The sequence below is a fragment of the Anopheles moucheti genome, chromosome 3, assembly GCF_943734755.1.
Source record: "Anopheles moucheti chromosome 3, idAnoMoucSN_F20_07, whole genome shotgun sequence".
Lineage (NCBI taxonomy): Eukaryota > Metazoa > Arthropoda > Insecta > Diptera > Culicidae > Anopheles > Anopheles moucheti.
In genome coordinates, this window is record NC_069141.1 from 71960653 (window position 1) to 71979813 (window position 19161).

At 53.0% G+C, this 19161-nt stretch overlaps 59 non-coding genes across 59 annotated transcripts; all 59 read right to left on the reverse strand.

The window, feature by feature from the left end:
* Positions 1 to 148: 148 nt before the first annotated feature.
* Positions 149 to 269, reverse strand: LOC128306082 (5S ribosomal RNA). Its single transcript, XR_008287511.1, has one exon. It is a non-coding gene; the product is annotated as a 5S ribosomal RNA (ribosomal RNA).
* A 207-nt stretch (positions 270 to 476) lies between these two features.
* Positions 477 to 595, reverse strand: LOC128306135 (5S ribosomal RNA). The gene has a single exon (XR_008287562.1). It is a non-coding gene; the product is annotated as a 5S ribosomal RNA (ribosomal RNA).
* Positions 596 to 802: 207 nt separating this feature from the next.
* Positions 803 to 921, reverse strand: LOC128306136 (5S ribosomal RNA). Its single transcript, XR_008287563.1, has one exon. It is a non-coding gene; the product is annotated as a 5S ribosomal RNA (ribosomal RNA).
* Positions 922 to 1128: 207 nt separating this feature from the next.
* On the reverse strand, positions 1129 to 1247 carry LOC128306137 (5S ribosomal RNA). Its single transcript, XR_008287564.1, has one exon. It is a non-coding gene; the product is annotated as a 5S ribosomal RNA (ribosomal RNA).
* Positions 1248 to 1455: 208 nt separating this feature from the next.
* Positions 1456 to 1574, reverse strand: LOC128306138 (5S ribosomal RNA). The gene has a single exon (XR_008287565.1). It is a non-coding gene; the product is annotated as a 5S ribosomal RNA (ribosomal RNA).
* A 207-nt stretch (positions 1575 to 1781) lies between these two features.
* Positions 1782 to 1900, reverse strand: LOC128306140 (5S ribosomal RNA). Its single transcript, XR_008287566.1, has one exon. It is a non-coding gene; the product is annotated as a 5S ribosomal RNA (ribosomal RNA).
* Positions 1901 to 2108: 208 nt separating this feature from the next.
* On the reverse strand, positions 2109 to 2227 carry LOC128306141 (5S ribosomal RNA). Its single transcript, XR_008287567.1, has one exon. It is a non-coding gene; the product is annotated as a 5S ribosomal RNA (ribosomal RNA).
* A 207-nt stretch (positions 2228 to 2434) lies between these two features.
* Positions 2435 to 2553, reverse strand: LOC128306142 (5S ribosomal RNA). Its single transcript, XR_008287568.1, has one exon. It is a non-coding gene; the product is annotated as a 5S ribosomal RNA (ribosomal RNA).
* Positions 2554 to 2760: 207 nt separating this feature from the next.
* Positions 2761 to 2879, reverse strand: LOC128306144 (5S ribosomal RNA). The gene has a single exon (XR_008287570.1). It is a non-coding gene; the product is annotated as a 5S ribosomal RNA (ribosomal RNA).
* A 207-nt stretch (positions 2880 to 3086) lies between these two features.
* LOC128306146 (5S ribosomal RNA) lies at positions 3087 to 3205 on the reverse strand. The gene has a single exon (XR_008287571.1). It is a non-coding gene; the product is annotated as a 5S ribosomal RNA (ribosomal RNA).
* Positions 3206 to 3413: 208 nt separating this feature from the next.
* Positions 3414 to 3534, reverse strand: LOC128306083 (5S ribosomal RNA). Its single transcript, XR_008287512.1, has one exon. It is a non-coding gene; the product is annotated as a 5S ribosomal RNA (ribosomal RNA).
* A 208-nt stretch (positions 3535 to 3742) lies between these two features.
* On the reverse strand, positions 3743 to 3863 carry LOC128306084 (5S ribosomal RNA). Its single transcript, XR_008287513.1, has one exon. It is a non-coding gene; the product is annotated as a 5S ribosomal RNA (ribosomal RNA).
* Positions 3864 to 4071: 208 nt separating this feature from the next.
* Positions 4072 to 4192, reverse strand: LOC128306085 (5S ribosomal RNA). The gene has a single exon (XR_008287514.1). It is a non-coding gene; the product is annotated as a 5S ribosomal RNA (ribosomal RNA).
* A 207-nt stretch (positions 4193 to 4399) lies between these two features.
* LOC128306069 (5S ribosomal RNA) lies at positions 4400 to 4518 on the reverse strand. Its single transcript, XR_008287499.1, has one exon. It is a non-coding gene; the product is annotated as a 5S ribosomal RNA (ribosomal RNA).
* Positions 4519 to 4725: 207 nt separating this feature from the next.
* On the reverse strand, positions 4726 to 4844 carry LOC128306147 (5S ribosomal RNA). Its single transcript, XR_008287572.1, has one exon. It is a non-coding gene; the product is annotated as a 5S ribosomal RNA (ribosomal RNA).
* A 207-nt stretch (positions 4845 to 5051) lies between these two features.
* Positions 5052 to 5170, reverse strand: LOC128306148 (5S ribosomal RNA). The gene has a single exon (XR_008287573.1). It is a non-coding gene; the product is annotated as a 5S ribosomal RNA (ribosomal RNA).
* A 207-nt stretch (positions 5171 to 5377) lies between these two features.
* Positions 5378 to 5496, reverse strand: LOC128306149 (5S ribosomal RNA). The gene has a single exon (XR_008287574.1). It is a non-coding gene; the product is annotated as a 5S ribosomal RNA (ribosomal RNA).
* Positions 5497 to 5703: 207 nt separating this feature from the next.
* LOC128306150 (5S ribosomal RNA) lies at positions 5704 to 5822 on the reverse strand. Its single transcript, XR_008287575.1, has one exon. It is a non-coding gene; the product is annotated as a 5S ribosomal RNA (ribosomal RNA).
* A 207-nt stretch (positions 5823 to 6029) lies between these two features.
* On the reverse strand, positions 6030 to 6148 carry LOC128306151 (5S ribosomal RNA). The gene has a single exon (XR_008287576.1). It is a non-coding gene; the product is annotated as a 5S ribosomal RNA (ribosomal RNA).
* Positions 6149 to 6355: 207 nt separating this feature from the next.
* On the reverse strand, positions 6356 to 6474 carry LOC128306152 (5S ribosomal RNA). The gene has a single exon (XR_008287577.1). It is a non-coding gene; the product is annotated as a 5S ribosomal RNA (ribosomal RNA).
* A 207-nt stretch (positions 6475 to 6681) lies between these two features.
* LOC128306153 (5S ribosomal RNA) lies at positions 6682 to 6800 on the reverse strand. Its single transcript, XR_008287578.1, has one exon. It is a non-coding gene; the product is annotated as a 5S ribosomal RNA (ribosomal RNA).
* Positions 6801 to 7008: 208 nt separating this feature from the next.
* LOC128306154 (5S ribosomal RNA) lies at positions 7009 to 7127 on the reverse strand. Its single transcript, XR_008287579.1, has one exon. It is a non-coding gene; the product is annotated as a 5S ribosomal RNA (ribosomal RNA).
* A 207-nt stretch (positions 7128 to 7334) lies between these two features.
* Positions 7335 to 7453, reverse strand: LOC128306157 (5S ribosomal RNA). Its single transcript, XR_008287581.1, has one exon. It is a non-coding gene; the product is annotated as a 5S ribosomal RNA (ribosomal RNA).
* A 207-nt stretch (positions 7454 to 7660) lies between these two features.
* LOC128306158 (5S ribosomal RNA) lies at positions 7661 to 7779 on the reverse strand. The gene has a single exon (XR_008287582.1). It is a non-coding gene; the product is annotated as a 5S ribosomal RNA (ribosomal RNA).
* Positions 7780 to 7979: 200 nt separating this feature from the next.
* LOC128306086 (5S ribosomal RNA) lies at positions 7980 to 8100 on the reverse strand. Its single transcript, XR_008287515.1, has one exon. It is a non-coding gene; the product is annotated as a 5S ribosomal RNA (ribosomal RNA).
* Positions 8101 to 8308: 208 nt separating this feature from the next.
* LOC128306087 (5S ribosomal RNA) lies at positions 8309 to 8429 on the reverse strand. The gene has a single exon (XR_008287516.1). It is a non-coding gene; the product is annotated as a 5S ribosomal RNA (ribosomal RNA).
* A 208-nt stretch (positions 8430 to 8637) lies between these two features.
* Positions 8638 to 8758, reverse strand: LOC128306088 (5S ribosomal RNA). Its single transcript, XR_008287517.1, has one exon. It is a non-coding gene; the product is annotated as a 5S ribosomal RNA (ribosomal RNA).
* A 207-nt stretch (positions 8759 to 8965) lies between these two features.
* LOC128306159 (5S ribosomal RNA) lies at positions 8966 to 9084 on the reverse strand. Its single transcript, XR_008287583.1, has one exon. It is a non-coding gene; the product is annotated as a 5S ribosomal RNA (ribosomal RNA).
* Positions 9085 to 9291: 207 nt separating this feature from the next.
* On the reverse strand, positions 9292 to 9410 carry LOC128306160 (5S ribosomal RNA). The gene has a single exon (XR_008287584.1). It is a non-coding gene; the product is annotated as a 5S ribosomal RNA (ribosomal RNA).
* Positions 9411 to 9585: 175 nt separating this feature from the next.
* LOC128306161 (5S ribosomal RNA) lies at positions 9586 to 9704 on the reverse strand. Its single transcript, XR_008287585.1, has one exon. It is a non-coding gene; the product is annotated as a 5S ribosomal RNA (ribosomal RNA).
* Positions 9705 to 9911: 207 nt separating this feature from the next.
* LOC128306039 (5S ribosomal RNA) lies at positions 9912 to 10030 on the reverse strand. Its single transcript, XR_008287471.1, has one exon. It is a non-coding gene; the product is annotated as a 5S ribosomal RNA (ribosomal RNA).
* A 200-nt stretch (positions 10031 to 10230) lies between these two features.
* Positions 10231 to 10349, reverse strand: LOC128306040 (5S ribosomal RNA). Its single transcript, XR_008287472.1, has one exon. It is a non-coding gene; the product is annotated as a 5S ribosomal RNA (ribosomal RNA).
* Positions 10350 to 10556: 207 nt separating this feature from the next.
* On the reverse strand, positions 10557 to 10675 carry LOC128306041 (5S ribosomal RNA). The gene has a single exon (XR_008287473.1). It is a non-coding gene; the product is annotated as a 5S ribosomal RNA (ribosomal RNA).
* A 200-nt stretch (positions 10676 to 10875) lies between these two features.
* LOC128306089 (5S ribosomal RNA) lies at positions 10876 to 10996 on the reverse strand. The gene has a single exon (XR_008287518.1). It is a non-coding gene; the product is annotated as a 5S ribosomal RNA (ribosomal RNA).
* Positions 10997 to 11204: 208 nt separating this feature from the next.
* Positions 11205 to 11325, reverse strand: LOC128306090 (5S ribosomal RNA). Its single transcript, XR_008287519.1, has one exon. It is a non-coding gene; the product is annotated as a 5S ribosomal RNA (ribosomal RNA).
* Positions 11326 to 11532: 207 nt separating this feature from the next.
* Positions 11533 to 11651, reverse strand: LOC128306042 (5S ribosomal RNA). Its single transcript, XR_008287474.1, has one exon. It is a non-coding gene; the product is annotated as a 5S ribosomal RNA (ribosomal RNA).
* Positions 11652 to 11859: 208 nt separating this feature from the next.
* Positions 11860 to 11980, reverse strand: LOC128306092 (5S ribosomal RNA). Its single transcript, XR_008287521.1, has one exon. It is a non-coding gene; the product is annotated as a 5S ribosomal RNA (ribosomal RNA).
* Positions 11981 to 12188: 208 nt separating this feature from the next.
* LOC128306043 (5S ribosomal RNA) lies at positions 12189 to 12307 on the reverse strand. The gene has a single exon (XR_008287475.1). It is a non-coding gene; the product is annotated as a 5S ribosomal RNA (ribosomal RNA).
* A 208-nt stretch (positions 12308 to 12515) lies between these two features.
* On the reverse strand, positions 12516 to 12636 carry LOC128306093 (5S ribosomal RNA). The gene has a single exon (XR_008287522.1). It is a non-coding gene; the product is annotated as a 5S ribosomal RNA (ribosomal RNA).
* Positions 12637 to 12844: 208 nt separating this feature from the next.
* LOC128306045 (5S ribosomal RNA) lies at positions 12845 to 12963 on the reverse strand. Its single transcript, XR_008287477.1, has one exon. It is a non-coding gene; the product is annotated as a 5S ribosomal RNA (ribosomal RNA).
* A 208-nt stretch (positions 12964 to 13171) lies between these two features.
* On the reverse strand, positions 13172 to 13290 carry LOC128306046 (5S ribosomal RNA). The gene has a single exon (XR_008287478.1). It is a non-coding gene; the product is annotated as a 5S ribosomal RNA (ribosomal RNA).
* A 207-nt stretch (positions 13291 to 13497) lies between these two features.
* Positions 13498 to 13616, reverse strand: LOC128306075 (5S ribosomal RNA). The gene has a single exon (XR_008287505.1). It is a non-coding gene; the product is annotated as a 5S ribosomal RNA (ribosomal RNA).
* A 207-nt stretch (positions 13617 to 13823) lies between these two features.
* On the reverse strand, positions 13824 to 13942 carry LOC128306047 (5S ribosomal RNA). Its single transcript, XR_008287479.1, has one exon. It is a non-coding gene; the product is annotated as a 5S ribosomal RNA (ribosomal RNA).
* A 207-nt stretch (positions 13943 to 14149) lies between these two features.
* On the reverse strand, positions 14150 to 14268 carry LOC128306048 (5S ribosomal RNA). Its single transcript, XR_008287480.1, has one exon. It is a non-coding gene; the product is annotated as a 5S ribosomal RNA (ribosomal RNA).
* Positions 14269 to 14476: 208 nt separating this feature from the next.
* On the reverse strand, positions 14477 to 14595 carry LOC128306050 (5S ribosomal RNA). Its single transcript, XR_008287481.1, has one exon. It is a non-coding gene; the product is annotated as a 5S ribosomal RNA (ribosomal RNA).
* Positions 14596 to 14796: 201 nt separating this feature from the next.
* On the reverse strand, positions 14797 to 14915 carry LOC128306051 (5S ribosomal RNA). Its single transcript, XR_008287482.1, has one exon. It is a non-coding gene; the product is annotated as a 5S ribosomal RNA (ribosomal RNA).
* A 208-nt stretch (positions 14916 to 15123) lies between these two features.
* On the reverse strand, positions 15124 to 15242 carry LOC128306052 (5S ribosomal RNA). The gene has a single exon (XR_008287483.1). It is a non-coding gene; the product is annotated as a 5S ribosomal RNA (ribosomal RNA).
* A 201-nt stretch (positions 15243 to 15443) lies between these two features.
* On the reverse strand, positions 15444 to 15562 carry LOC128306053 (5S ribosomal RNA). The gene has a single exon (XR_008287484.1). It is a non-coding gene; the product is annotated as a 5S ribosomal RNA (ribosomal RNA).
* Positions 15563 to 15769: 207 nt separating this feature from the next.
* Positions 15770 to 15890, reverse strand: LOC128306095 (5S ribosomal RNA). The gene has a single exon (XR_008287524.1). It is a non-coding gene; the product is annotated as a 5S ribosomal RNA (ribosomal RNA).
* A 207-nt stretch (positions 15891 to 16097) lies between these two features.
* On the reverse strand, positions 16098 to 16216 carry LOC128306054 (5S ribosomal RNA). Its single transcript, XR_008287485.1, has one exon. It is a non-coding gene; the product is annotated as a 5S ribosomal RNA (ribosomal RNA).
* A 207-nt stretch (positions 16217 to 16423) lies between these two features.
* LOC128306055 (5S ribosomal RNA) lies at positions 16424 to 16542 on the reverse strand. Its single transcript, XR_008287486.1, has one exon. It is a non-coding gene; the product is annotated as a 5S ribosomal RNA (ribosomal RNA).
* Positions 16543 to 16750: 208 nt separating this feature from the next.
* On the reverse strand, positions 16751 to 16869 carry LOC128306057 (5S ribosomal RNA). The gene has a single exon (XR_008287488.1). It is a non-coding gene; the product is annotated as a 5S ribosomal RNA (ribosomal RNA).
* Positions 16870 to 17070: 201 nt separating this feature from the next.
* LOC128306058 (5S ribosomal RNA) lies at positions 17071 to 17189 on the reverse strand. Its single transcript, XR_008287489.1, has one exon. It is a non-coding gene; the product is annotated as a 5S ribosomal RNA (ribosomal RNA).
* Positions 17190 to 17397: 208 nt separating this feature from the next.
* Positions 17398 to 17516, reverse strand: LOC128306059 (5S ribosomal RNA). The gene has a single exon (XR_008287490.1). It is a non-coding gene; the product is annotated as a 5S ribosomal RNA (ribosomal RNA).
* Positions 17517 to 17717: 201 nt separating this feature from the next.
* On the reverse strand, positions 17718 to 17836 carry LOC128306060 (5S ribosomal RNA). Its single transcript, XR_008287491.1, has one exon. It is a non-coding gene; the product is annotated as a 5S ribosomal RNA (ribosomal RNA).
* A 207-nt stretch (positions 17837 to 18043) lies between these two features.
* Positions 18044 to 18162, reverse strand: LOC128306067 (5S ribosomal RNA). Its single transcript, XR_008287497.1, has one exon. It is a non-coding gene; the product is annotated as a 5S ribosomal RNA (ribosomal RNA).
* Positions 18163 to 18370: 208 nt separating this feature from the next.
* LOC128306061 (5S ribosomal RNA) lies at positions 18371 to 18489 on the reverse strand. The gene has a single exon (XR_008287492.1). It is a non-coding gene; the product is annotated as a 5S ribosomal RNA (ribosomal RNA).
* A 208-nt stretch (positions 18490 to 18697) lies between these two features.
* On the reverse strand, positions 18698 to 18816 carry LOC128306062 (5S ribosomal RNA). The gene has a single exon (XR_008287493.1). It is a non-coding gene; the product is annotated as a 5S ribosomal RNA (ribosomal RNA).
* A 201-nt stretch (positions 18817 to 19017) lies between these two features.
* On the reverse strand, positions 19018 to 19136 carry LOC128306063 (5S ribosomal RNA). Its single transcript, XR_008287494.1, has one exon. It is a non-coding gene; the product is annotated as a 5S ribosomal RNA (ribosomal RNA).
* Positions 19137 to 19161: the final 25 nt, after the last annotated feature.

Sequence of the window (19161 nt, forward strand, 5' to 3'; positions counted from 1 at the left end):
AAAAGGATATTCCACCCTTCTTCTCCCTCCTCCTACCCTCTGCCGAACGTCTAAAAATAGAACAAGGCTACGCGGCCCTCGACCACGGAGTGATGCCTCCGCCGGGGACCGGGAAAAGCATAAGCATAAGCATAAAAAAAGAGAGAGATGCCAACGACACATGGTTTTCCCAAGTGGTCACACCCACCTAAGTACTAGCCATGCCCGATGTTGCTTAACTTCGGTGATCGGACGAGAACCGGTGTGTTCAACATGGTATGGTCGTTGACAAGCATGGCCTATGCTCGCACGCATCAAGAACTACCGTCGTCTGCAGCATCCGCCGAACAAAAAGGACATTCCACCCTTCTTCTCCCTCCTCCTACTCTCTGCCGATTGTCTAAAAATAGAACAAGGCTACGCGGCCCCCGACCACGGATTGATGCCTCCGCCGGGGACCGGGAAAAGCATAAGCATAAGCATAAAAAAGAGAGAGATGCCAACGACACATGGTTTTCCCAAGTGGTCACCCACCTAAGTACTAGCCATGCCCGATGTTGCTTAACTTCGGTGATCGGACGAGAACCGGTGTGTTCAACATGGTATGGTCGTTGACAAGCATGGCCTATGCTCGCACGCATCAAGAACTACCGTCGTCTGCAGCATCCGCCGAACAAAAAGGACATTCCACCCTTCTTCTCCCTCCTCCTACTCTCTGCCGATTGTCTAAAAATAGAACAAGGCTACGCGGCCCCCGACCACGGAGTGATGCCTCCGCCGGGGACCGGGAAAAGCATAAGCATAAGCATAAAAAAGAGAGAGATGCCAACGACACATGGTTTTCCCAAGTGGTCACCCACCTAAGTACTAGCCATGCCCGATGTTGCTTAACTTCGGTGATCGGACGAGAACCGGTGTGTTCAACATGGTATGGTCGTTGACAAGCATCGCCTATGCTCGCACGCATCAAGAACCACCGTCGTCTGCAGCATCCGCCGAGGAAAAAGGATATTCCACCCTTCTTCTCCCTCCTCCTACCCTCTGCCGAACGTCTAAAAATAGAACAAGGCTACGCGGCCCCCGACCACGGAGTGATGCCTCCGCCGGGGACCGGGAAAAGCATAAGCATAAGCATAAAAAAGAGAGAGATGCCAACGACACATGGTTTTCCCAAGTGGTCACCCACCTAAGTACTAGCCATGCCCGATGTTGCTTAACTTCGGTGATCGGACGAGAACCGGTGTGTTCAACATGGTATGGTCGTTGACAAGCATCGCCTATGCTCGCACGCATTAAGAACCACCGTCGTCTGCAGCATCCGCCGAGGAAAAAGGACATTCCACCCTTCTTCACCCTTCTCCCACCCTCTGCCGATTGTCTAAAAATAGAACAAGGCTACGCGGCCCCCGACCACGAAGTGATGCCTCCGCCGGGGACCGGGAAAAGCATAAGCATAAGCATAAAAAAAGAGAGAGATGCCAACGACACATGGTTTTCCCAAGTGGTCACCCACCTAAGTACTAGCCATGCCCGATGTTGCTTAACTTCGGTGATCGGACGAGAACCGGTGTGTTCAACATGGTATGGTCGTTGACAAGCATCGCCTATGCTCGCACGCATCAAGAACTACCGTCGTCTGCAGCATCCGCCGAACAAAAAGGACATTCCACCCTTCTTCTCCCTCCTCCTACTCTCTGCCGATTGTCTAAAAATAGAACAAGGCTACGCGGCCCCCGACCACGGAGTGATGCCTCCGCCGGGGACCGGGAAAAGCATAAGCATAAGCATAAAAAAGAGAGAGATGCCAACGACACATGGTTTTCCCAAGTGGTCACCCACCTAAGTACTAGCCATGCCCGATGTTGCTTAACTTCGGTGATCGGACGAGAACCGGTGTGTTCAACATGGTATGGTCGTTGACAAGCATCGCCTATGCTCGCACGCATCAAGAACCACCGTCGTCTGCAGCATCCGCCGAGGAAAAAGGATATTCCACCCTTCTTCTCCCTCCTCCTACCCTCTGCCGAACGTCTAAAAATAGAACAAGGCTACGCGGCCCCCGACCACGGATTGATGCCTCCGCCGGGGACCGGGAAAAGCATAAGCATAAGCATAAAAAAAGAGAGAGATGCCAACGACACATGGTTTTCCCAAGTGGTCACCCACCTAAGTACTAGCCATGCCCGATGTTGCTTAACTTCGGTGATCGGACGAGAACCGGTGTGTTCAACATGGTATGGTCGTTGACAAGCATCGCCTATGCTCGCACGCATCAAGAACCACCGTCGTCTGCAGCATCCGCCGAACAAAAAGGACATTCCACCCTTCTTCTCCCTCCTCCTACCCTCTGCCGAACGTCTAAAAATAGAACAAGGCTACGCGGCCCCCGACCACGGAGTGATGCCTCCGCCGGGGACCGGGAAAAGCATAAGCATAAGCATAAAAAAGAGAGAGATGCCAACGACACATGGTTTTCCCAAGTGGTCACCCACCTAAGTACTAGCCATGCCCGATGTTGCTTAACTTCGGTGATCGGACGAGAACCGGTGTGTTCAACATGGTATGGTCGTTGACAAGCATCGCCTATGCTCGCACGCATCAAGAACCACCGTCGTCTGCAGCATCCGCCGAACAAAAAGGACATTCCACCCTTCTTTTCCCTCCTCCCACCCTCTGCCGAACGTCTAAAAATAGAACAAGGCTACGCGGCCCCCGACCACGGAGTGATGCCTCCGCCGGGGACCGGGAAAAGCATAAGCATAAGCATAAAAAAGAGAGAGATGCCAACGACACATGGTTTTCCCAAGTGGTCACCCACCTAAGTACTAGCCATGCCCGATGTTGCTTAACTTCGGTGATCGGACGAGAACCGGTGTGTTCAACATGGTATGGTCGTTGACAAGCATCGCCTATGCTCGCACGCATCAAGAACCACCGTCATCTGCAGCATCCGCCGAGGAAAAAGGACATTCCACCCTTCTTCTCCCTCCTCCCACCCTCTGCCGAACGTCTAAAAATAGAACAAGGCTACGCGGCCCCCGACCACGGAGTGATGCCTCCGCCGGGGACCGGGACAAGCATAAGCATAAGCATAAAAAAGAGAGAGATGCCAACGACACATGGTTTTCCCAAGTGGTCACCCACCTAAGTACTAGCCATGCCCGATGTTGCTTAACTTCGGTGATCGGACGAGAACCGGTGTGTTCAACATGGTATGGTCGTTGACAAGCATCGCCTATGCTCGCACGCATTAAGAACCACCGTCGTCTGCAGCATCCGCCGAACAAAAAGGACATTCCACCCTTCTTCTCCCTCCTCCTACTCTCTGCCGATTGTCTAAAAATAGAACAAGGCTACGCGGCCCCCGACCACGAAGTGATGCCTCCGCCGGGGACCGGGAAAAGCATAAGCATAAGCATAAAAAAAGAGAGAGATGCCAACGACACATGGTTTTCCCAAGTGGTCACACCCACCTAAGTACTAGCCATGCCCGATGTTGCTTAACTTCGGTGATCGGACGAGAACCGGTGTGTTCAACATGGTATGGTCGTTGACAAGCATGGCCTATGCTCGCACGCATCAAGAACTACCGTCGTCTGCAGCATCCGCCGAACAAAAAGGACATTCCACCCTTCTTCTCCCTCCTCCTACTCTCTGCCGATTGTCTAAAAATAGAACAAGGCTACGCGGCCCCCGACCACGGAGTGATGCCTCCGCCGGGGACCGGGAAAAGCATAAGCATAAGCATAAAAAAAGAGAGAGATGCCAACGACACATGGTTTTCCCAAGTGGTCACACCCACCTAAGTACTAGCCATGCCCGATGTTGCTTAACTTCGGTGATCGGACGAGAACCGGTGTGTTCAACATGGTATGGTCGTTGACAAGCATGGCCTATGCTCGCACGCATCAAGAACTACCGTCGTCTGCAGCATCCGCCGAACAAAAAGGACATTCCACCCTTCTTCTCCCTCCTCCTACTCTCTGCCGATTGTCTAAAAATAGAACAAGGCTACGCGGCCCCCGACCACGAAGTGATGCCTCCGCCGGGGACCGGGAAAAGCATAAGCATAAGCATAAAAAAAGAGAGAGATGCCAACGACACATGGTTTTCCCAAGTGGTCACACCCACCTAAGTACTAGCCATGCCCGATGTTGCTTAACTTCGGTGATCGGACGAGAACCGGTGTGTTCAACATGGTATGGTCGTTGACAAGCATCGCCTATGCTCGCACGCATCAAGAACCACCGTCGTCTGCAGCATCCGCCGAGGAAAAAGGACATTCCACCCTTCTTCTCCCTCCTCCTACCCTCTGCCGAACGTCTAAAAATAGAACAAGGCTACGCGGCCCCCGACCACGGAGTGATGCCTCCGCCGGGGACCGGGAAAAGCATAAGCATAAGCATAAAAAAGAGAGAGATGCCAACGACACATGGTTTTCCCAAGTGGTCACCCACCTAAGTACTAGCTATGCCCGATGTTGCTTAACTTCGGTGATCGGACGAGAACCGGTGTGTTCAACATGGTATGGTCGTTGACAAGCATCGCCTATGCTCGCACGCATCAAGAACCACCGTCGTCTGCAGCATCCGCCGAGGAAAAAGGATATTCCACCCTTCTTCTCCCTCCTCCTACCCTCTGCCGAACGTCTAAAAATAGAACAAGGCTACGCGGCCCCCGACCACGGATTGATGACTCCGCCGGGGACCGGGAAAAGCATAAGCATAAGCATAAAAAAGAGAGAGATGCCAACGACACATGGTTTTCCCAAGTGGTCACCCACCTAAGTACTAGCCATGCCCGATGTTGCTTAACTTCGGTGATCGGACGAGAACCGGTGTGTTCAACATGGTATGGTCGTTGACAAGCATCGCCTATGCTCGCACGCATCAAGAACCACCGTCATCTGCAGCATCCGCCGAGGAAAAAGGACATTCCACCCTTCTTCTCCCTCCTCCCACCCTCTGCCGAACGTCTAAAAATAGAACAAGGCTACGCGGCCCCCGACCACGGAGTGATGCCTCCGCCGGGGACCGGGAAAAGCATAAGCATAAGCATAAAAAAGAGAGAGATGCCAACGACACATGGTTTTCCCAAGTGGTCACCCACCTAAGTACTAGCCATGCCCGATGTTGCTTAACTTCGGTGATCGGACGAGAACCGGTGTGTTCAACATGGTATGGTCGTTGACAAGCATCGCCTATGCTCGCACGCATCAAGAACCACCGTCGTCTGCAGCATCCGCCGAGGAAAAAGGACATTCCACCCTTCTTCTCCCTCCTCCTACCCTCTGCCGAACGTCTAAAAATAGAACAAGGCTACGCGGCCCTCGACCACGGAGTGATGCCTCCGCCGGGGACCGGGAAAAGCATAAGCATAAGCATAAAAAAGAGAGAGATGCCAACGACACATGGTTTTCCCAAGTGGTCACCCACCTAAGTACTAGCCATGCCCGATGTTGCTTAACTTCGGTGATCGGACGAGAACCGGTGTGTTCAACATGGTATGGTCGTTGACAAGCATGGCCTATGCTCGCACGCATCAAGAACCACCGTCGTCTGCAGCATCCGCCGAGGAAAAAGGATATTCCACCCTTCTTCTCCCTCCTCCTACCCTCTGCCGAACGTCTAAAAATAGAACAAGGCTACGCGGCCCCCGACCACGGATTGATGACTCCGCCGGGGACCGGGAAAAGCATAAGCATAAGCATAAAAAAGAGAGAGATGCCAACGACACATGGTTTTCCCAAGTGGTCACCCACCTAAGTACTAGCCATGCCCGATGTTGCTTAACTTCGGTGATCGGACGAGAACCGGTGTGTTCAACATGGTATGGTCGTTGACAAGCATCGCCTATGCTCGCACGCATCAAGAACCACCGTCATCTGCAGCATCCGCCGAGGAAAAAGGACATTCCACCCTTCTTCTCCCTCCTCCCACCCTCTGCCGAACGTCTAAAAATAGAACAAGGCTACGCGGCCCCCGACCACGGAGTGATGCCTCCGCCGGGGACCGGGAAAAGCATAAGCATAAGCATAAAAAAGAGAGAGATGCCAACGACACATGGTTTTCCCAAGTGGTCACCCACCTAAGTACTAGCCATGCCCGATGTTGCTTAACTTCGGTGATCGGACGAGAACCGGTGTGTTCAACATGGTATGGTCGTTGACAAGCATCGCCTATGCTCGCACGCATCAAGAACCACCGTCGTCTGCAGCATCCGCCGAGGAAAAAGGACATTCCACCCTTCTTCTCCCTCCTCCTACCCTCTGCCGAACGTCTAAAAATAGAACAAGGCTACGCGGCCCTCGACCACGGAGTGATGCCTCCGCCGGGGACCGGGAAAAGCATAAGCATAAGCATAAAAAAGAGAGAGATGCCAACGACACATGGTTTTCCCAAGTGGTCACCCACCTAAGTACTAGCCATGCCCGATGTTGCTTAACTTCGGTGATCGGACGAGAACCGGTGTGTTCAACATGGTATGGTCGTTGACAAGCATGGCCTATGCTCGCACGCATCAAGAACCACCGTCGTCTGCAGCATCCGCCGAGGAAAAAGGATATTCCACCCTTCTTCTCCCTCCTCCTACCCTCTGCCGAACGTCTAAAAATAGAACAAGGCTACGCGGCCCCCGACCACGGATTGATGACTCCGCCGGGGACCGGGAAAAGCATAAGCATAAGCATAAAAAAGAGAGAGATGCCAACGACACATGGTTTTCCCAAGTGGTCACCCACCTAAGTACTAGCCATGCCCGATGTTGCTTAACTTCGGTGATCGGACGAGAACCGGTGTGTTCAACATGGTATGGTCGTTGACAAGCATCGCCTATGCTCGCACGCATTAAGAACCACCGTCGTCTGCAGCATCCGCCGAGGAAAAAGGACATTCCACCCTTCTTCACCCTTCTCCCACCCTCTGCCGATTGTCTAAAAATAGAACAAGGCTACGCGGCCCCCGACCACGAAGTGATGCCTCCGCCGGGGACCGGGAAAAGCATAAGCATAAGCATAAAAAAAGAGAGAGATGCCAACGACACATGGTTTTCCCAAGTGGTCACCCACCTAAGTACTAGCCATGCCCGATGTTGCTTAACTTCGGTGATCGGACGAGAACCGGTGTGTTCAACATGGTATGGTCGTTGACAAGCATGGCCTATGCTCGCACGCATCAAGAACTACCGTCGTCTGCAGCATCCGCCGAACAAAAAGGACATTCCACCCTTCTTCTCCCTCCTCCTACTCTCTGCCGATTGTCTAAAAATAGAACAAGGCTACGCGGCCCCCGACCACGGAGTGATGCCTCCGCCGGGGACCGGGACAAGCATAAGCATAAGCATAAAAAAGAGAGAGATGCCAACGACACATGGTTTTCCCAAGTGGTCACCCACCTAAGTACTAGCCATGCCCGATGTTGCTTAACTTCGGTGATCGGACGAGAACCGGTGTGTTCAACATGGTATGGTCGTTGACAAGCATCGCCTATGCTCGCACGCATCAAGAACCACCGTCATCTGCAGCATCCGCCGAGGAAAAAGGACATTCCACCCTTCTTCTCCCTCCTCCCACCCTCTGCCGAACGTCTAAAAATAGAACAAGGCTACGCGGCCCCCGACCACGGAGTGATGCCTCCGCCGGGGACCGGGACAAGCATAAGCATAAGCATAAAAAAGAGAGAGATGCCAACGACACATGGTTTTCCCAAGTGGTCACCCACCTAAGTACTAGCCATGCCCGATGTTGCTTAACTTCGGTGATCGGACGAGAACCGGTGTGTTCAACATGGTATGGTCGTTGACAAGCATGGCCTATGCTCGCACGCATCAAGAACCACCGTCGTCTGCAGCATCCGCCGAGGAAAAAGGACATTCCACCCTTCTTCTCCCACCCTCTGCCGAACGTCTAAAAATAGAACAAGGCTACGCAGCCCCCGACCACGGAGTGATGCCTCCGCCGGGGACCGGGAAAAGCATAAGCATAAGCATAAAAAAGAGAGAGATGCCAACGACACATGGTTTTCCCAAGTGGTCACACCCACCTAAGTACTAGCCATGCCCGATGTTGCTTAACTTCGGTGATCGGACGAGAACCGGTGTGTTCAACATGGTATGGTCGTTGACAAGCATGGCCTATGCTCGCACGCATCAAGAACTACCGTCGTCTGCAGCATCCGCCGAACAAAAAGGACATTCCACCCTTCTTCTCCCTCCTCCTACTCTCTGCCGATTGTCTAAAAATAGAACAAGGCTACGCGGCCCCCGACCACGAAGTGATGCCTCCGCCGGGGACCGGGAAAAGCATAAGCATAAGCATAAAAAAAGAGAGAGATGCCAACGACACATGGTTTTCCCAAGTGGTCACACCCACCTAAGTACTAGCCATGCCCGATGTTGCTTAACTTCGGTGATCGGACGAGAACCGGTGTGTTCAACATGGTATGGTCGTTGACAAGCATGGCCTATGCTCGCACGCATCAAGAACTACCGTCGTCTGCAGCATCCGCCGAACAAAAAGGACATTCCACCCTTCTTCTCCCTCCTCCTACTCTCTGCCGATTGTCTAAAAATAGAACAAGGCTACGCGGCCCCCGACCACGGATTGATGACTCCGCCGGGGACCGGGAAAAGCATAAGCATAAGCATAAAAAAAGAGAGAGATGCCAACGACACATGGTTTTCCCAAGTGGTCACACCCACCTAAGTACTAGCCATGCCCGATGTTGCTTAACTTCGGTGATCGGACGAGAACCGGTGTGTTCAACATGGTATGGTCGTTGACAAGCATGGCCTATGCTCGCACGCATCAAGAACTACCGTCGTCTGCAGCATCCGCCGAACAAAAAGGACATTCCACCCTTCTTCTCCCTCCTCCTACTCTCTGCCGATTGTCTAAAAATAGAACAAGGCTACGCGGCCCCCGACCACGGAGTGATGCCTCCGCCGGGGACCGGGAAAAGCATAAGCATAAGCATAAAAAAGAGAGAGATGCCAACGACACATGGTTTTCCCAAGTGGTCACCCACCTAAGTACTAGCCATGCCCGATGTTGCTTAACTTCGGTGATCGGACGAGAACCGGTGTGTTCAACATGGTATGGTCGTTGACAAGCATCGCCTATGCTCGCACGCATCAAGAACCACCGTCGTCTGCAGCATCCGCCGAGGAAAAAGGATATTCCACCCTTCTTCTCCCTCCTCCTACCCTCTGCCGAACGTCTAAAAATAGAACAAGGCTACGCGGCCCTCGACCACGGAGTGATGCCTCCGCCGGGGACCGGGAAAAGCATAAGCATAAGCATAAAAAAGAGAGAGATGCCAACGACACATGGTTTTCCCAAGTGGTCACCCACCTAAGTACTAGCCATGCCCGATGTTGCTTAACTTCGGTGATCGGACGAGAACCGGTGTGTTCAACATGGTATGGTCGTTGACAAGCATCGCCTATGCTCGCACGCATCAAGAACCACCATTCCACCCTTCTTCTCCCTCCTCCTACCCTCTGCCGAACGTCTAAAAATAGAACAAGGCTACGCGGCCCCCGACCACGGAGTGATGCCTCCGCCGGGGACCGGGAAAAGCATAAGCATAAGCATAAAAAAGAGAGAGATGCCAACGACACATGGTTTTCCCAAGTGGTCACCCACCTAAGTACTAGCCATGCCCGATGTTGCTTAACTTCGGTGATCGGACGAGAACCGGTGTGTTCAACATGGTATGGTCGTTGACAAGCATCGCCTATGCTCGCACGCATCAAGAACCACCGTCATCTGCAGCATCCGCCGAGGAAAAAGGACATTCCACCCTTCTTCTCCCTCCTCCCACCCTCTGCCGAACGTCTAAAAATAGAACAAGGCTACGCGGCCCCCGACCACGGAGTGATGCCTCCGCCGGGGACCGGGACAAGCATAAGCATAAGCATAAAAAAGAGAGAGATGCCAACGACACATGGTTTTCCCAAGTGGTCACCCACCTAAGTACTAGCCATGCCCGATGTTGCTTAACTTCGGTGATCGGACGAGAACCGGTGTGTTCAACATGGTATGGTCGTTGACAAGCATGGCCTATGCTCGCACGCATCAAGAACCACCGTCGTCTGCAGCATCCGCCGAGGAAAAAGGACATTCCACCCTTCTTCTCCCACCCTCTGCCGAACGTCTAAAAATAGAACAAGGCTACGCAGCCCCCGACCACGGAGTGATGCCTCCGCCGGGGACCGGGAAAAGCATAAGCATAAGCATAAAAAAGAGAGAGATGCCAACGACACATGGTTTTCCCAAGTGGTCACCCACCTAAGTACTAGCCATGCCCGATGTTGCTTAACTTCGGTGATCGGACGAGAACCGGTGTGTTCAACATGGTATGGTCGTTGACAAGCATCGCCTATGCTCGCACGCATCAAGAACCACCGTCATCTGCAGCATCCGCCGAGGAAAAAGGACATTCCACCCTTCTTCTCCCTCCTCCCACCCTCTGCCGAACGTCTAAAAATAGAACAAGGCTACGCGGCCCCCGACCACGGAGTGATGCCTCCGCCGGGGACCGGGACAAGCATAAGCATAAGCATAAAAAAGAGAGAGATGCCAACGACACATGGTTTTCCCAAGTGGTCACCCACCTAAGTACTAGCCATGCCCGATGTTGCTTAACTTCGGTGATCGGACGAGAACCGGTGTGTTCAACATGGTATGGTCGTTGACAAGCATGGCCTATGCTCGCACGCATCAAGAACCACCGTCGTCTGCAGCATCCGCCGAGGAAAAAGGACATTCCACCCTTCTTCTCCCACCCTCTGCCGAACGTCTAAAAATAGAACAAGGCTACGCAGCCCCCGACCACGGAGTGATGCCTCCGCCGGGGACCGGGAAAAGCATAAGCATAAGCATAAAAAAGAGAGAGATGCCAACGACACATGGTTTTCCCAAGTGGTCACACCCACCTAAGTACTAGCCATGCCCGATGTTGCTTAACTTCGGTGATCGGACGAGAACCGGTGTGTTCAACATGGTATGGTCGTTGACAAGCATGGCCTATGCTCGCACGCATCAAGAACTACCGTCGTCTGCAGCATCCGCCGAGGAAAAAGGACATTCCACCCTTCTTCACCCTTCTCCTACCCTCTGCCGAACGTCTAAAAATAGAACAAGGCTACGCGGCCCCCGACCACGAAGTGATGCCTCCGCCGGGGACCGGGAAAAGCATAAGCATAAGCATAAAAAAAGAGAGAGATGCCAACGACACATGGTTTTCCCAAGTGGTCACACCCACCTAAGTACTAGCCATGCCCGATGTTGCTTAACTTCGGTGATCGGACGAGAACCGGTGTGTTCAACATGGTATGGTCGTTGACAAGCATCGCCTATGCTCGCACGCATCAAGAACCACCGTCGTCTGCAGCATCCGCCGAGGAAAAAGGACATTCCACCCTTCTTCTCCCTCCTCCCACCCTCTGCCGATTGTCTAAAAATAGAACAAGGCTACGCGGCCCCCGACCACGAAGTGATGCCTCCGCCGGGGACCGGGACAAGCATAAGCATAAGCATAAAAAAGAGAGAGATGCCAACGACACATGGTTTTCCCAAGTGGTCACCCACCTAAGTACTAGCCATGCCCGATGTTGCTTAACTTCGGTGATCGGACGAGAACCGGTGTGTTCAACATGGTATGGTCGTTGACAAGCATGGCCTATGCTCGCACGCATCAAGAACTACCGTCGTCTGCAGCATCCGCCGAGGAAAAAGGACATTCCACCCTTCTTCACCCTTCTCCTACTCTCTGCCGATTGTCTAAAAATAGAACAAGGCTACGCGGCCCCCGACCACGAAGTGATGCCTCCGCCGGGGACCGGGAAAAGCATAAGCATAAGCATAAAAAAAGAGAGAGATGCCAACGACACATGGTTTTCCCAAGTGGTCACACCCACCTAAGTACTAGCCATGCCCGATGTTGCTTAACTTCGGTGATCGGACGAGAACCGGTGTGTTCAACATGGTATGGTCGTTGACAAGCATGGCCTATGCTCGCACGCATCAAGAACTACCGTCGTCTGCAGCATCCGCCGAACAAAAAGGACATTCCACCCTTCTTCTCCCTCCTCCTACTCTCTGCCGATTGTCTAAAAATAGAACAAGGCTACGCGGCCCCCGACCACGGATTGATGACTCCGCCGGGGACCGGGAAAAGCATAAGCATAAGCATAAAAAAAGAGAGAGATGCCAACGACACATGGTTTTCCCAAGTGGTCACCCACCTAAGTACTAGCCATGCCCGATGTTGCTTAACTTCGGTGATCGGACGAGAACCGGTGTGTTCAACATGGTATGGTCGTTGACAAGCATCGCCTATGCTCGCACGCATCAAGAACCACCGTCGTCTGCAGCATCCGCCGAGGAAAAAGGACATTCCACCCTTCTTCTCCCTCCTCCCACCCTCTGCCGATTGTCTAAAAATAGAACAAGGCTACGCGGCCCCCGACCACGGATTGATGACTCCGCCGGGGACCGGGAAAAGCATAAGCATAAGCATAAAAAAAGAGAGAGATGCCAACGACACATGGTTTTCCCAAGTGGTCACACCCACCTAAGTACTAGCCATGCCCGATGTTGCTTAACTTCGGTGATCGGACGAGAACCGGTGTGTTCAACATGGTATGGTCGTTGACAAGCATCGCCTATGCTCGCACGCATCAAGAACCACCGTCGTCTGCAGCATCCGCCGAGGAAAAAGGACATTCCACCCTTCTTCTCCCTCCTCCCACCCTCTGCCGATTGTCTAAAAATAGAACAAGGCTACGCGGCCCCCGACCACGGATTGATGACTCCGCCGGGGACCGGGAAAAGCATAAGCATAAGCATAAAAAAAGAGAGAGATGCCAACGACACATGGTTTTCCCAAGTGGTCACCCACCTAAGTACTAGCCATGCCCGATGTTGCTTAACTTCGGTGATCGGACGAGAACCGGTGTGTTCAACATGGTATGGTCGTTGACAAGCATCGCCTATGCTCGCACGCATTAAGAACCACCGTCGTCTGCAGCATCCGCCGAGGAAAAAGGACATTCCACCCTTCTTCACCCTTCTCCCACCCTCTGCCGATTGTCTAAAAATAGAACAAGGCTACGCGGCCCCCGACCACGAAGTGATGCCTCCGCCGGGGACCGGGAAAAGCATAAGCATAAGCATAAAAAAAGAGAGAGATGCCAACGACACATGGTTTTCCCAAGTGGTCACCCACCTAAGTACTAGCCATGCCCGATGTTGCTTAACTTCGGTGATCGGACGAGAACCGGTGTGTTCAACATGGTATGGTCGTTGACAAGCATCGCCTATGCTCGCACGCATTAAGAACCACCGTCGTCTGCAGCATCCGCCGAGGAAAAAGGACATTCCACCCTTCTTCACCCTTCTCCTACCCTCTGCCGAACGTCTAAAAATAGAACAAGGCTACGCGGCCCCCGACCACGGATTGATGACTCCGCCGGGGACCGGGAAAAGCATAAGCATAAGCATAAAAAAGAGAGAGATGCCAACGACACATGGTTATCCCAAGTGGTCACCCACCTAAGTACTAGCCATGCCCGATGTTGCTTAACTTCGGTGATCGGACGAGAACCGGTGTGTTCAACATGGTATGGTCGTTGACAAGCATCGCCTATGCTCGCACGCATCAAGAACCACCGTCGTCTGCAGCATCCGCCGAGGAAAAAGGACATTCCACCCTTCTTCTCCCTCCTCCCACCCTCTGCCGATTGTCTAAAAATAGAACAAGGCTACGCGGCCCCCGACCACGAAGTGATGCCTCCGCCGGGGACCGGGACAAGCATAAGCATAAGCATAAAAAAGAGAGAGATGCCAACGACACATGGTTTTCCCAAGTGGTCACCCACCTAAGTACTAGCCATGCCCGATGTTGCTTAACTTCGGTGATCGGACGAGAACCGGTGTGTTCAACATGGTATGGTCGTTGACAAGCATCGCCTATGCTCGCACGCATCAAGAACCACCGTCGTCTGCAGCATCCGCCGAGGAAAAAGGACATTCCACCCTTCTTCACCCTTCTCCCACCCTCTGCCGAACGTCTAAAAATAGAACAAGGCTACGCGGCCCCCGACCACGGAGTGATGCCTCCGCCGGGGACCGGGAAAAGCATAAGCATAAGCATAAAAAAGAGAGAGATGCCAACGACACATGGTTTTCCCAAGTGGTCACCCACCTAAGTACTAGCCATGCCCGATGTTGCTTAACTTCGGTGATCGGACGAGAACCGGTGTGTTCAACATGGTATGGTCGTTGACAAGCATCGCCTATGCTCGCACGCATCAAGAACCACCGTCGTCTGCAGCATCCGCCGAGGAAAAAGGACATTCCACCCTTCTTCTCCCTCCTCCTACCCTCTGCCGAACGTCTAAAAATAGAACAAGGCTACGCGGCCCTCGACCACGGAGTGATGCCTCCGCCGGGGACCGGGAAAAGCATAAGCATAAGCATAAAAAAAGAGAGAGATGCCAACGACACATGGTTTTCCCAAGTGGTCACCCACCTAAGTACTAGCCATGCCCGATGTTGCTTAACTTCGGTGATCGGACGAGAACCGGTGTGTTCAACATGGTATGGTCGTTGACAAGCATCGCCTATGCTCGCACGCATCAAGAACCACCGTCGTCTGCAGCATCCGCCGAACAAAAAGGACATTCCACCCTTCTTTTCCCTCCTCCCACCCTCTGCCGAACGTCTAAAAATAGAACAAGGCTACGCGGCCCCCGACCACGGAGTGATGCCTCCGCCGGGGACCGGGAAAAGCATAAGCATAAAAAAGAGAGAGATGCCAACGACACATGGTTTTCCCAAGTGGTCACCCACCTAAGTACTAGCCATGCCCGATGTTGCTTAACTTCGGTGATCGGACGAGAACCGGTGTGTTCAACATGGTATGGTCGTTGACAAGCATCGCCTATGCTCGCACGCATCAAGAACCACCGTCGTCTGCAGCATCCGCCGAGGAAAAAGGACATTCCACCCTTCTTCACCCTTCTCCCACCCTCTGCCGATTGTCTAAAAATAGAACAAGGCTACGCGGCCCCCGACCACGAAGTGATGCCTCCGCCGGGGACCGGGAAAAGCATAAGCATAAGCATAAAAAAAGAGAGAGATGCCAACGACACATGGTTTTCCCAAGTGGTCACCCACCTAAGTACTAGCCATGCCCGATGTTGCTTAACTTCGGTGATCGGACGAGAACCGGTGTGTTCAACATGGTATGGTCGTTGACAAGCATCGCCTATGCTCGCACGCATCAAGAACCACCGTCGTCTGCAGCATCCGCCGAACAAAAAGGACATTCCACCCTTCTTTTCCCTCCTCCCACCCTCTGCCGAACGTCTAAAAATAGAACAAGGCTACGCGGCCCCCGACCACGGAGTGATGCCTCCGCCGGGGACCGGGAAAAGCATAAGCATAAAAAAGAGAGAGATGCCAACGACACATGGTTTTCCCAAGTGGTCACCCACCTAAGTACTAGCCATGCCCGATGTTGCTTAACTTCGGTGATCGGACGAGAACCGGTGTGTTCAACATGGTATGGTCGTTGACAAGCATCGCCTATGCTCGCACGCATCAAGAACCACCGTCGTCTGCAGAATCCGCCGAAGAAAACGGACATTCCACCCTTCTTCTCCCTCCTCCTACCCTCTGCCGAACGTCTAAAAATAGAACAAGGCTACGCGGCCCCCGACCACGGATTGATGACTCCGCCGGGGACCGGGAAAAGCATAAGCATAAGCATAAAAAAGAGAGAGATGCCAACGACACATGGTTATCCCAAGTGGTCACACCCACCTAAGTACTAGCCATGCCCGATGTTGCTTAACTTCGGTGATCGGACGAGAACCGGTGTGTTCAACATGGTATGGTCGTTGACAAGCATCGCCTATGCTCGCACGCATCAAGAACCACCGTCGTCTGCAGCATCCGCCGAGGAAAAAGGACATTCCACCCTTCTTCTCCCTCCTCCCACCCTCTGCCGATTGTCTAAAAATAGAACAAGGCTACGCGGCCCCCGACCACGAAGTGATGCCTCCGCCGGGGACCGGGACAAGCATAAGCATAAGCATAAAAAAGAGAGAGATGCCAACGACACATGGTTTTCCCAAGTGGTCACCCACCTAAGTACTAGCCATGCCCGATGTTGCTTAACTTCGGTGATCGGACGAGAACCGGTGTGTTCAACATGGTATGGTCGTTGACAAGCATCGCCTATGCTCGCACGCATCAAGAACCACCGTCGTCTGCAGCATCCGCCGAGGAAAAAGGACATTCCACCCTTCTTCACCCTTCTCCCACCCTCTGCCGAACGTCTAAAAATAGAACAAGGCTACGCGGCCCCCGACCACGGAGTGATGCCTCCGCCGGGGACCGGGAAAAGCATAAGCATAAGCATAAAAAAGAGAGAGATGCCAACGACACATGGTTTTCCCAAGTGGTCACCCACCTAAGTACTAGCCATGCCCGATGTTGCTTAACTTCGGTGATCGGACGAGAACCGGTGTGTTCAACATGGTATGGTCGTTGACAAGCATCGCCTATGCTCGCACGCATCAAGAACCACCGTCGTCTGCAGCATCCGCCGAGGAAAAAGGACATTCCACCCTTCTTCTCCCTCCTCCTACCCTCTGCCGAACGTCTAAAAATAGAACAAGGCTACGCGGCCCTCGACCACGGAGTGATGCCTCCGCCGGGGACCGGGAAAAGCATAAGCATAAGCATAAAAAAAGAGAGAGATGCCAACGACACATGGTTTTCCCAAGTGGTCACCCACCTAAGTACTAGCCATGCCCGATGTTGCTTAACTTCGGTGATCGGACGAGAACCGGTGTGTTCAACATGGTATGGTCGTTGACAAGCATCGCCTATGCTCGCACGCATCAAGAACCACCGTCGTCTGCAGCATCCGCCGAACAAAAAGGACATTCCACCCTTCTTTTCCCTCCTCCCACCCTCTGCCGAACGTCTAAAAATAGAACAAGGCTACGCGGCCCCCGACCACGGAGTGATGCCTCCGCCGGGGACCGGGAAAAGCATAAGCATAAAAAAGAGAGAGATGCCAACGACACATGGTTTTCCCAAGTGGTCACCCACCTAAGTACTAGCCATGCCCGATGTTGCTTAACTTCGGTGATCGGACGAGAACCGGTGTGTTCAACATGGTATGGTCGTTGACAAGCATCGCCTATGCTCGCACGCATCAAGAACCACCGTCGTCTGCAGCATCCGCCGAGGAAAAAGGACATTCCACCCTTCTTCACCCTTCTCCCACCCTCTGCCGATTGTCTAAAAATAGAACAAGGCTACGCGGCCCCCGACCACGAAGTGATGCCTCCGCCGGGGACCGGGAAAAGCATAAGCATAAGCATAAAAAAAGAGAGAGATGCCAACGACACATGGTTTTCCCAAGTGGTCACCCACCTAAGTACTAGCCATGCCCGATGTTGCTTAACTTCGGTGATCGGACGAGAACCGGTGTGTTCAACATGGTATGGTCGTTGACAAGCATCGCCTATGCTCGCACGCATCAAGAACCACCGTCGTCTGCAGCATCCGCCGAACAAAAAGGACATTCCACCCTTCTTTTCCCTCCTCCCACCCTCTGCCGAACGTCTAAAAATAGAACAAGGCTACGCGGCCCCCGACCACGGAGTGATGCCTCCGCCGGGGACCGGGAAAAGCATAAGCATAAAAAAGAGAGAGATGCCAACGACACATGGTTTTCCCAAGTGGTCACCCACCTAAGTACTAGCCATGCCCGATGTTGCTTAACTTCGGTGATCGGACGAGAACCGGTGTGTTCAACATGGTATGGTCGTTGACAAGCATCGCCTATGCTCGCACGCATCAAGAACCACCGTCGTCTGCAGAATCCGCCGAAGAAAACGGACATTCCACCCTTCTTCTCCCTCCTCCTACCCTCTGCCGAACGTCTAAAAATAGAACAAGGCTACGCGGCCCCCGACCACGGATTGATGACTCCGCCGGGGACCGGGAAAAGCATAAGCATAAGCATAAAAAAGAGAGAGATGCCAACGACACATGGTTTTCCCAAGTGGTCACCCACCTAAGTACTAGCCATGCCCGATGTTGCTTAACTTCAGTGATCGGACGAGAACCGGTGTGTTCAACATGGTATGGTCGTTGACAAGCATCGCCTATGCTCGCACGCATCAAGAACCACCGTCATCTGCAGCATCCGCCGAGGAAAAAGGACATTCCACCCTTCTTCTCCCTCCTCCCACCCTCTGCCGATTGTCTAAAAATAGAACAAGGCTACGCGGCCCCCGACCACGGATTGATGACTCCGCCGGGGACCGGGAAAAGCATAAGCATAAGCATAAAAAAAGAGAGAGATGCCAACGACACATGGTTTTCCCAAGTGGTCACCCACCTAAGTACTAGCCATGCCCGATGTTGCTTAACTTCGGTGATCGGACGAGAACCGGTGTGTTCAACATGGTATGGTCGTTGACAAGCATCGCCTATGCTCGCACGCATCAAGAACCACCGTCGTCTGCAGCATCCGCCGAGGAAAAAGGACATTCCACCCTTCTTCACCCTTCTCCCACCCTCTGCCGATTGTCTAAAAATAGAACAAGGCTACGCGGCCCCCGACCACGAAGTGATGCCTCCGCCGGGGACCGGGAAAAGCATAAGCATAAGCATAAAAAAAGAGAGAGATGCCAACGACACATGGTTTTCCCAAGTGGTCACCCACCTAAGTACTAGCCATGCCCGATGTTGCTTAACTTCGGTGATCGGACGAGAACCGGTGTGTTCAACATGGTATGGTCGTTGACAAGCATCGCCTATGCTCGCACGCATCAAGAACCACCGTCATCTGCAGCATCCGCCGAGGAAAAAGGACATTCCACCCTTCTTCTCCCTCCTCCCACCCTCTGCCGAACGTCTAAAAATAGAACAAGGCTACGCGGCCCCCGACCACGGAGTGATGCCTCCGCCGGGGACCGGGAAAAGCATAAGCATAAAAAAGAGAGAGATGCCAACGACACATGGTTTTCCCAAGTGGTCACCCACCTAAGTACTAGCCATGCCCGATGTTGCTTAACTTCGGTGATCGGACGAGAACCGGTGTGTTCAACATGGTATGGTCGTTGACAAGCATCGCCTATGCTCGCACGCAT